Consider the following 12,627-nt stretch of genomic DNA (forward strand, 5'->3'; position numbering starts at 1 on the left):
ACTGCAGACGTATCTTACTGTGTCAGTTACTGCCTCAGTGTTAGCGACTTCACCCTATGCAAATACAGTACCTACGCACGTATGTCGTGATCTAAAACGCCTATCAAGAATCTCACCTAAACAGCCGTCTCAGAAGTGCCGCTGCAAAACAGACACCCCTTCAGCCGAGGCTGCTGGTTTTCTTCCACTGGCTAGTGACGTCATTCCCATGATCTGAATTACGACGTGTCTTACGACACAAATTAAGAATCATGAAAATTTTAGATTACGTTTCCAGAATGATAATGATGATGGCTACTAATACACATAGCCCAGTGCATCCAAAAGAGACTGGGAATCCATCACAAATTGGCGCTTCTGGTTACATGCAAATTGAGATCACAATGTTTTGATTCAACCGGGCTCGAAATCGTCATTGAGGACTACGATCATACAAAAACTGAAATCACTAAAAAATGAGAAAATACAAATGTAACAGAATGTTGTCGTGATGCACATCAAACGAATCTGTTTTATCACAGTATTACAAAACTGTAATTAGAATTACAAAAGTTCTGATATGTCTTTACCAATGCCTCAGTAACTAAACATCGTCTTTTAAGTGATGCTAGTTGCCAAAAGCGAGGTATTTTGGCCTCCTGCCTCGATTAAAATACGTAAGTTGATGGAAATGGCTTTTCTAAAGAAATGTCAAAACTACGATGAGCAGTGTTCTCATATTAGGCTATGCGGGATTAGTTGATAGAAGATCGCCCACAAAATGCATCACGACGCTGCGAGTAAAAGACGGTTCTGACTTCTAAAACAAGTTACCCCACGTCGGCGGACAATTAGGGATAACTCTTTGTTGTACATTGCTTTAAAATAAAATAAAATTTAAATACGGTTCTCGGGCGAGTAGATGTCTGTCAATTGCGCCGACGAAATATTGTGGAGTTTTCATAACGACATCAGACGTCTCACCCGAGAACCGTATCTACAACTAGTCCGTCGGGAAAGCCTCAAACTACACATAAAATAAAATGCATCACAACAAAAGATTGAATTCTGAAATTTCGTGTTTTTCCTTTAATTGTGCATGTTTAGTTATTTGATAGTGCATGAATGTATGCGTATTTTAAGATTTAATTGTGCATGGAATTGATTCAGCTATTATAGTGTTACAAGAGCATAAACAGATTTTGGACGGAATGAGGAGGGAGACACGCAGGGTGCCATCGGTCCGGACGAATTCAAGCAACCTTCTGAAAAAATCTTTTAGAAAAGAACGAATTATAGAATATGCTGTCATCACATATCCCTTCCGCTATCCACAAACCCCTCCTCCCTATCGTTTCGTATCAGAAATACTTCTTATAATTGACTATCGCCTGTGTGAGCAGACTGGTTGATGTTTTGCCATATGGACTACTAATGATAGAAAGGTGAGCAAATTTTTTACAGAAATGCAACCACCGCCATTTGGGCGATTTTTTGTTAATCAACGCTATTTTTGGGCGACACAAAGAAATTCATGTATATTTTAATGCACTGATTTTAATTTCATCTTATTTGTTATAATATTTACCGCTCTGCTGCCTCGTGAAATACTGAAATATTGCAACCCCAAAGTTCTACCAGCCGCCAAATAACAACTCCAGTGCTAACTTTCAGCTGCTACAGACAGGTAATCAGGCTATTATAGTAATGTGTACATATTTTTAACTTACCATAACGCTAGCGGACGAATGAAAAACGGATTTCCTCTTCTTTCTTGTAACAAACTTTTCCATAATTACGAACTATCACAGCAAAAAGCAGCACAAAAACAATAAACTGTAGCAATTCCGTTAAATTCAATTGAAAGTATGAACTAAACTGATTTCCGAAGCAACAAATGAGCTCAAGCAAAGCCGTCCACAGGTGTTGCCTAAAACAGGGGTGGGCAATATCCGATATTGCTGTGGATGTATAGATAGTTTAAATTTATAGTTGGCCTTGCTGACTATCGATAGTGCATATGAAGACATGCGCGGAGAAACGTGGTAACCCTCAAAGTAAAAGCTTAGAGATACGTGTTGCCATCTGCAGCTGGGTACGGGAACTATAAAAATTAACATTGGTCTTACCCCTAAGTGATATTTAGAGGTCAGACCCTTTTTCGTCCTGTCACTGAAAATCAAAAATATTTCAGTTACAGCCTGGGAACTAGGCTGTGTGTAATTTTAGATGATAGGCGGGGTCCGGACAACTAAACACACACAGCGTTTTGTGGTATTTGAATTCTTATTCGTTATACGCCCTACAGCAATCATAGCTGGTCTTACAGAACGCATATGCAGTTATGCAATACAGACACAAGAATCAGACAACAATAATATACTGTCACTGATAGTGTATCTGGCCGCTGTTACTCATTGTGGTATGTGACGTCAGAGTGTGTCAATTTTTGTTCACCCTGGGTATTTCTACACGACAAAGTTCTGTCGCTTCTCGTTCAGCTATGCCCGTTGACCTAAAATTTTATTAGAGGAAGCAGCAAAGGACACAAATGAAAAATTTGGAAAGGGAAATAAAGTTCAGAGCGAAGGAATAAAAATTTTGATATTAGCCGCTCACATTGTAATTATGACAGATATAAGAAAGGACTTGAAAGATTAATTCAACAGAATGAGGTGTCTTGGAAAGAGATTATAAGATGATTACCAAAAAAATTACACGGATAATGGAATCCAATCAGGCGTTGCTAAGAGAATTAGATTAAGAAATGAGACGGAGAAAGGTATAAATTGGTTGTTCTCGCAGGAAAATTGCTGACGATGGACGAAGTTGAGAGGATCTAAAATCCAGAGTGGCTGTAGCAAGAAAAGTGCTTCCACGAAAGACAAATCTGCTAACACTGAACGCAAATATCAAGCGTAAGGAAATTAATTCTGAAGGTATTTCTCTGGAGTGTTTCCTTCCACTGAAATGAAATATTTCACACAAAAAGGGAATAGAAGCTATCGAAACACGGTCCTAGAGAAGAATACTGTATAGTAGGTAAGTGTTATGAACAGCTAATAAAATACAGAATCAAACTAGGAAGAAAATAAATTTATGGCACAACTTGGCTGAAGGAAGGTATTGGTTGATAGCACACATGCTGAACCATCCAGTGCTGTTCACTCAGCTAGTGAAGGGAAGTTTAGGAACGAAAATTGCAGAGGCAGATCAAACTTGACTATACTCAGCAGGTTGAGATAGAAATAGGTTGCAGTTGTCAAGTACCGATGCAGAGACGAAGAGCTTCCACGTTATATAATAGCGTGGAGAGTAGCATCAAATCAGTCTTCGGAATGAAGACGATAACAACCACATAAAAATGGTGAAATATAGTCTGCTTGCGACTAATCCGAGCCGGCCGCGGTGGTCTCGCGGTTCTAGGCGCGCAGTCCGACTGCTACGGTCGCAGGTTCGAATCCTGCCTCGGGCATGAATGTGTGTGCTGTCGTTAGGTTAGTTAGGTTTAAGTAGTTCTAAGTTCTAGGGGACTGATGACCACAGCAGTTGAATCCCATAGTGCTCAGAGCCATTTGGACCATTTTTTGGACTAATCCGAAGTGTCCTTTAGAAGTCATCACCTGCAAGCCGCAAATTCGGACTGGTCAAGCACTGCCTCGCAAACATATTTGTCGTACATCTCTCTTTCTATGACTGAACTGCTTGACTTAGAAGTCTCGCTTTGCTCAGTGTGTCTTAGTCATGTTTTGATTGTAAGGCAGTGGTATTTGTCCTGTCCATTCATTTCGTCACTAGTTCAGTACGACATACCTTTTACACCTTTTCGATATCTGATGAATTATACTGCTAGTGTAGCACCAAGAATTTCACTTGACCTGAACCTTGGACTGAACTTCACTGCTTCTGTACGTGGCCTGAGTTCCGAGTACATTAGTACCCGGGTGCAAACGCACCGCAGTGTGTACAGGGCTGACTGTTGAACTGAAGCAAGGCGCGTTATCTGGAACTGCGAACGCTGATAAGGCACTCACCCGGAAACGTAGGGCGCTCTAGGGCATCCTACTTTCCGCTGCTGTATCCTTGACCCCAGACTGATGGTGGAATACAATTGGCCAGCTAAAAGTTAAGCTTCAACACATTCGCCCATTAGCAACAGAAATGTAAACTGGTATAAAATTAGAAGTACTAATGTTAATCCTGAAAGCCAATTTTTATTCGGATATGTATTACGTTTAATTATAGAGGAAGCTACATTTTATTTACGTTTTAGTTGCAGGCCTCAGCAGTAAGCCAGGTTTTGAATTGAGTATTTACGGTCCGCTGTAAGTAGTTGAGTGGATTAGATTCTTGAGCAAGTCGTATATTATACCCATTGTAATGGAACTGTTGATAGCGGACTGGTATGGAATAATGATGTATTTGGTTGTACTTACACCAGTTTACTTAAAGAAGATTCCACTACGTTGAGTAGTATCTAAACGTATTTTGTATGGTTTTTACTACTTGTTACTTTCATTCCTTATACAATTTTACGTTTCCCTAGTGACCGCTTGTAAATACAAGATGCGCGTTGTTTCAGTAGCGTTTGAAAAAGATTTAGGAACAATGTAAAAAGATATTTAAAAATTCGTATCAGCAGAAATCGACAGGGTGACGTATAATCCTTGTAAAAATGTTAGTGCTAACTTTGGAACTGGATTTATACGTAAGCTATCAGCACGAAAAAGGCATTGGCAAATTAACAAATCTTTATGAAATACATTTCGATATTTACAAAAGTTGTGCTTTCGAACATTAAGATTGTAATTAGGTCACGTAAAAGCACTGTGCAAAATTTGTAACACTAGATTCAGTTGTATTTTCATGTGTTAACAAAGCTGTATGGTTTCATACTATTAGAAGCTTTATACATAGCCCACACGCATTTAATGTTGGCGGAGTGCTTTGTCGGTATCAGCGCAGTGTTCCTTTGTGTAGTTCAGTGGCTGCTGCTATGAAGACCAGTTGTAATAAAAGTTTGAAATCGTAAGAAGCAGATACGTTTTCGTTTGCATCTTTTTTCATGCACCAATATCGCAAGACGGAACAATCATCCACTAACTGAGCTAAGGTAAGGACACAGCAGTTGCTTTGTGTTTATAATATGCCACTCTGCAAATAATTGTACGGAACTGCTCTAGCAGCAAAACGTGCTGAGATTTTAAAATTATTATTCTACAATATGCGCTTAGGGCAACATTATACCTTGCAGCCGCAAACGTTCCTTTTTTTCTTTTAACATCACTTTATTAGGTCAATTCCTAACGTGTCTGTCTATCTGTTCAGTACAATATTAAATGTAGCTCAGAACTGGATGAAAATGCAATATTAGCTTGTTTCCTTGTCATTCTATTTGGTGGGGTGGTGGTAGTGGTGGTGGTGGTGGTGGTGGTGGGGTGTGGGGGGGGGGGGGGGCAGTGAAAGATGTTGGTAATGCCTGACATCTCAGCTGGCCTGGAGGACTGGAATGTTGTGTGGGTAGTATTCAGTTGCATTCTAAGTGGTATGCCAGTGGATGGGTACAGCTGAGCAGATAGAGGTGGGAAGAGAAGATGGACAGGGAGAGGGGAAGGAGGAAATGTGTGGAATATATGTGACATATGCATACATGAGCGAATCTCAGGTAAAAAGCCAATATATATACAAATAATTACTCAAATAAAAAATATAATCTTATGAAAATTTTTAAAATCCATTGAGAAATTTCACAGACGCAGGACTAAAAAGCAGAAAGTAATTATTTAAATAAATTATTAATTTATCACATTTGCAGCAAGATTAAAAACCATTAAATACTTACATATTACTAACCCCATACAGGTAGTTCCGAAAATTTGTGCTTTTCAATAGTTATGACAATGCTCATAAGATCTACAAAACAAGACGTGGGGCTCATGCAACAGAAAATAGTTAAGAGGTGAACTATTCATGCATCAATGATATATTGCATGTGCTCCACGTTTCTCGTTATAAATATTACAGTATTGTCGGTACAACATACAGCAGCCTTAAGAAGGAAGCAATGGATCGCAGAAAATGGAGAGGCAAAGGACCTGCTAATATAGCAGATAACTGATGGTGATGATGATTGTCATAGATCTCAAAAGTTCGTGAACACAAATTTTCAGGACTATCTGCATGCCGTGAGGAATCTGTATGGGTCGAAAAGAAATTATTCAATACTTTTCACCGACTGAAAAACTCGTTTTATTAAAAAATTATTTGCATTTAAATAACTATATATAATTCAGGGTGTATCGCAATTTTCGGTGTAAGTGAACATTGTCTAATTGATTTCACTCACACTGGTGACGTTTATGACAGTTCAAAGAAAACGAGGATGCATCTGGGGGCCACCGTTTCCACTGTCGAACCTATTTTCTTAAATTACTTCATCACTCTGTTTACGGCGGTTTACTGATTAAAACAGTTGGACCAGTTTGAAACTGCCTTTGTGTTACAGTGCCCTTATTTCTTCAATACAGTCATACCAATCAGTTGTATAGAGCTCCACGATCACTAACACTATGTACAAGACCCTGGTTCACGAATAGGTGTGTTTTAAGAATTACTCACATGAAGGTTAACCATGGTTGTTCGGGACACGTACAAAACTGATAGAAAAGACAACCCCTGTTGTGAATGCGAAGACGTGGAGGTCATTAATCATGACACTCTGTCTTCTGTTCGTTAGAAACTCTTCAATCCAGTAACGCAGTTGCTCTGATATTCCATACGCTCCAATTTTTTCATTAAGCCTCGGTTCGGAACTATATCGAATGCCTTTCGGAAGTCAAGAAACACGGTATCTACCCGGGCGCCTGTATGTACTCCAGTCAACTTGTGTTCAAAACCTGTTCCATCGTGAAGTGCGTACTATTTTTACCAGTGTTCGTTTGGATGTTGGTGTCCCAGGCAATGTTTCTTGGGTACTACGAAGTCCAGATGAAGGGTCTTGAGCTATGGGAGGTCCAGGCAAAGCGTCAGTAACTGTGAATATCTTCTGTGGACAGTGAATTGTTGCTGTTCTTCAACTGAAAAAATTGTAATTGAATGATTAATTTTACGTTAGAGAAAAAATTATTAGTAAAGATGCACAATGCTGAAAAATATTATTTGAATAATACCTTTTGTCGCTTATGGCGCTTCAGATGTGGTAGTGCAAGGGCCTGTCCAGGCGATCTTCAAATGGCTCTAAGCACTATGGGACTTAACATCTGAGGTCTTCAGTCCCCTAGAACTTAGAACTACTTAAACCTAACTAAGGACATCAAACACATCCATGTCCGAGGCAGGATTCGAACCTGCGACCGTAGCAGTCGCGCGGTCCCGGACTGAAGCGCCTAGACCCGCTCGGACACCGTGGCCGGCAAGCGATCTTCGTTTTCTGTATCAAACTGTGACGTTGGATGATAAAAGTGCGACAGCAGTGTTCGATGGGTACTCGGACTGGCAGAAGACTGCGAAGTCCAAGGAGTGCTTGAAAAGGCAGACCAAACACAGTCCATAGACTTACAATTTAGCAGCAGCAACATAACGCTAACAGTTTCATAAGCAAATTTCCTATCTGATGCGAAAATGGTAAAATGAAATGAAAGTGGAATCGCCGCCTAGTAGGCAGCTGATGATGCAGACACACTGATAGTGCGGATGACAGAATCTCAGAGTTTCCCTCACAAGTTTGTCGCAAATGTGCGGGAATATGCTGTTGTTCTGGTTATAATGACTGCTTTCCAAAATCCCTCTTATGTATATTTTCTCAAGCCAGGCATAGGTACAGCCCCTCATCTCCTCTACTATCCGCAAAGGTCAGTGTAGAAGAGTTCTGCCAACCACTTGCTCTTCGTCCACGCAAGGAGTGGTTGGACTCTACGTCGGCGTCATTCAACCAACGTAAGGTTAAATTTCTCAACACCCTCTCCAAAAATCAGGATCTCAAATCATCCATTATTAAATTCACTGATTCTTGAGCCCATACAAAGGAAATAACACCTGCTGGTGAGGAATTACTGATTGACCTTTATGTTGGTAACCATCCAACCATGAGATATAAGCCGTACTTTACATCAGAACAAGGCTTTAGCAAACACGGCTTCCATACCTCTTATAAGCTGCAGCGCCACAATACACCTGCACAGTTTTCCATCAGATGCAGCAGGGGATCGGAAACTATTTTTATCCAGAGCAGTGGAGGTGGAAGTTGACAAAAAATGGTTTGTCTCCCATTACCTCATTGAAACCCCTCGCTTCAATGGAATTCTTTAACTTATTCCTTGGAAAACAAAGACAGATTGCCAAAGTCGGTGTGGATACGGATGAGCAGCACTGTTCTGCACGAAACTGTGCCAGAAATGTAAAGGGCCGCGCACCAACATCGATGACAATTTCGATATAGAAGACGAAGACGACCGTACAAGCCCCATCCAATACCACTTACGACACAGCTGAAGTGATAGAAGACATTATTCATGCAAAATTTTGCAGCATTATGCATCTTTACAATCAATTTTTCTCTACCATAACACTAATCATTCAACTGAATTTTTTTCAGTTGAAGAACAGTAACAAGTCCACTGGTCACAGTATATATTCCACAGCCACTGATCCTTTGCCTGGACCTTCCATAGCCCAAGACCCTTCACATGGACCTTCTAGTGCCCAAGAAACATTTCCCAGGCCTCCATTATCCAACATGACATTGGTACAGGTTCTGCTTGATACATTTATAATTCGCTAAACGAATTATCTGTCAATGTATCCATATTATATTACTAAATGCCTTCTTTATTTTCCAGATGGAGAATCACTTCGCAGTGATGACCCAGTCCTGGGCTCGACATTGACTCATTTCATTGTACGTGTACATTACTACATATAGATTTCATATTCATCTTTCTGTTCAGAGCTGAACTGTATATGTTGTGAACAAGATTTTTTTAATATTTTAATCAAACATGCTTTCCCACCAATTGTTTCAAAACTACATGTTATAAATAATCTTATAAGCGTAATACACCGAATGTATGCGTGGATGGGAGATAGACAGCAGAGGGGGGGGGGGGGGGAGGTAATCGTTTTGCTGTAGGGCATAGAAGGCAATTTTCGTAATTTTCGTTCTGCTTATGGGAGAATTGAATGTTACAGTCGTATCTTTTAGGAAACGTAATATATTGTCAGGTAGTGTTGGAGTCTTGTTGATAACACATATATTTTGAGTTGTAGCAGGAGGGGGTGAGTGTTTTTTACGTTTCTGCAAAACTGACAAAAAATCGCTGCATTTCACCATGCTCTAACACCGATACTGCTCGTCAGAAAATAAAAACTGCCAGGCGATTTTTGTGGGAAATTTTTCTCTATTTTAACTTTGTATAGAGTGGTTATCTTCGGAAACCGCATAGTTTTCGCGGTATAACCGAATAGTTTTCGAGGTGTAAGCGAAAAGCTGAAAAAAGTGTGAAAATTTAGAATTTCTTTGCGTGTTTTCATTGTGTAGCCGACCTCCTACAAGGCAGCAAACTTGAAATTTGGAGTCAACATGCCAAAAACCATATCAAACCGTTGAGAAAAGACTTCCACAATTTAGTTGCGGGATAACCACTGATGGGGTTAATGGACGAACAGACGAGCTGGGTTTCACACGGTCGTTGTTTTCGGAACCTATTTTGATTCCTACAGACGAGATTTTCGGCCTCTAGAAATGTCATCCTGCCGAATTGAAAATATCTGTTTTATACACGTAAACGACTTCTAACTGCAGAATAATACCATGTTATTCTCCGCTCTTATTCACAGGTGAAGTGTGGAAAGCGAAACTGCCTGTAACTTGGGGCATGAATATTCATTATTGTAATCCTATTGATCGCTGGATCTATCGGTGAGAGAAATTCAGCCAGGATGGGATGTTCGTATATTTCTAATTGGCAACTTCCTCTATAAATTTCTAAAAGATAAACTACAGAATTTCCCCATGTAGTTACAGTGTGCAGAATCAGTTTAATGGCGGGTCGCCACACAGCGTCTTCAGCTGGCAGAGACCGCAGTCAGATGCTGCTGTGCGAATGGACATTACTTGTAAGTGGAGGACAAAGTGCGCCTGGTTGCGGCAACTCTGCGCCTGCTTCTGAAAGGTCCGACCTTGAGTGCCGCTCTTGGCTATTGAGGAACTGAGACACTGGTGTGGAACGCTACGCGTTACCTCCAAGGAAGTGTGTAAGTGAAACTCCCATTTAAAACGTTATGGGCGATCGTAACTCCAGTTTCTCAAACCTGAGCAAGAAAACATCTCATAGAATGTCCGCACTCTCACTCGCACGCCTCTTCCCGCGAACGACGGGACCAGTAACATTATTTCTCTTTTATGCTCCAGTATCAAGTGCACTAGGCGAAAAACGTATGTCTTCCTACTCACCTGTCTTTCACACCGCTACTTCTAGACTTTAAGTGGAGAACTGTTGTAAACAACTGTAGTGCTTCACAGCCTAACTCGACTGGACTTATCTGAAAGTACGACAGTCATTTTTCTCGCGAAGAATATCGTCCTACTTTCAGCTTATTGCATAATAGGCCCTGATTACATATAATTTGTTGCCAGACTCGCAGTTTGGCCTCAAGAAAGGATTATCCGTAGAAAATGCTTTTTATTATTTTACACAAGGCACTAGCAGGGTTAAACAGTAGGCTGACGACAGTAGACATTTTCTTTGACTTAACAAAAGCAGTTTGTTGTGTGGATCGTACAATACTTTTATTTAAGCTGGAATACTATGGGATAAAAACCTCAGCTGCGGTACATTTCATATCTGGAAACTAGAAAGCAGAATGTTGTCCTCAAGCATCAATAAACAGCGAAGTGGTTTGAGTCTGATTGGGGGTTATGTAAAGTGAGGATGTGCCACAAGCTTCTGTTCTGGGTCCACTGCTGTTCTCGATGTATGCCAATGAGCTGCCACCAAACACTACAGATGTTTCAAAATTTTTCCCTTTGCAGATGAAACAAGTGTTACTGTGAAAGACGTGGAACGTAATATAAATGATGTAGCTAATAGGCTTGTCTGTGACATCAGCACGTCGATTTCAGAGAACAGATTAATGCTCAATGCATGCAGTATCTGACACAGAACTCTTGGTAAAACGAAATTTTGCTGTCCTTAGGTGATCAAACAGCCAGGGGAAAGATAGATGCTGCCTATAGGGAAAATAAAGAGCCATTTGGAGAAAAAAGAGAAGCAGTTGTGGCAAAGAGAGGAAACCCTAAAGATGGAAGGAATGTGTAGGAAACGGTTACAGAAACGCAATAGGAAGTAAATGAAGATGATACGGGACATACGATACTGCATACGAATCAGACTGAGCACTGAAAGACCTACGTCGAATCAGCGCCCTTGCAGTAGACTACAGGCCCTCAGAATTATCTACACTCGTGCTCATAAATTAGGGATAATGCTGATACACGGTGAAACAACACTCTGGTGGGCGGTTTGCGGGTTTAAATCACATCGGGGTATGACCATGCGGTGCATTTGACCTGCGGTCGTCGCACGGTGGCGCTGGCAGCAGTCCACGCAGAGGAGTGTTGGTGCATGTCAGAGTACAGTGCAGCGAGTAAGTGTGCAGACGTTTTCAGACGTGCTAATGGTCATTGTGTGTTGAAAATGCCTCAAAGAACACATATTGATGATGTTATGAGGGGTAGAATTCTAGGGCGACTGGAGGCTGGTCAAACACAGCATATCGTAGCACGGGCCCTCCGTGGTCCACAAAGTGTGATCTCAAGATTATGGCAACGATTACAGCAGATAGGAAACGTGTCCAGGCGCTACAGTGCGGGACGTCCACAGTGCACAACATCACAAGAAGACCGATATCTCACCATCAGTGCCCGCAGACGGCCACGGAATACTGCAGGTAGCCTTTCTCGGGACCTTACCGCAGCCACTGGAACAGTTGCCTCCAGACACACAGTCTACAGACGACTGAACAGATATGGTTTATTCGCCCGGAGACCTGCAAAGTGCATTCCACTGACCCTTGGTCACAGGAGAGCCCGTAAAGCCTGGTGTCAATAACACAGTACATGGTCATTGGAACAGTGGTCTCAGGTTATGTTCACGGACGAGTCCAGGTACAGTCTGAACAGTGATTCTGGCCGGGTTTTCATCTGGCGTGAACCAGGAACCAGGTACCGAACCCTTAATGTCCTTGAAAGGGACCTGTATGGAGGTCGTGGATTGAGGGTGTGGGATGGGATTATGATTAGTGCACGTACACCCCTACATGTCTTTGACAGAGGAACTGTAGCAGGTCAGGTGTACCGGGACGTCATTTTGTACTAGTATTTCCACCTTTTCAGGGGTTCAGTGGGTTCCACCTTTCTCCTGATGGATGATAACGCACCGCCCCACCGAGCTGCCATCGTGGAGGAATACCTTGAAACAGAAGATATCAGGCGAATGGAGTGACGTGCCTGTTCTCCAGACCTAAACCCCATCGAGCAAGTCTGGGATGCTCTCGGTCGACGTATCGCTGCACGTCTTCAAACACTTCAGGAGCTCCGACAGGCACTGGTGCAACAATGGGAGGCTATACCCCAGCACCTGCTCGACCATC

This window comes from Schistocerca serialis, chromosome 2, assembly GCF_023864345.2.
Source record: "Schistocerca serialis cubense isolate TAMUIC-IGC-003099 chromosome 2, iqSchSeri2.2, whole genome shotgun sequence".
Taxonomy (NCBI): Eukaryota; Metazoa; Arthropoda; class Insecta; order Orthoptera; family Acrididae; genus Schistocerca; species Schistocerca serialis.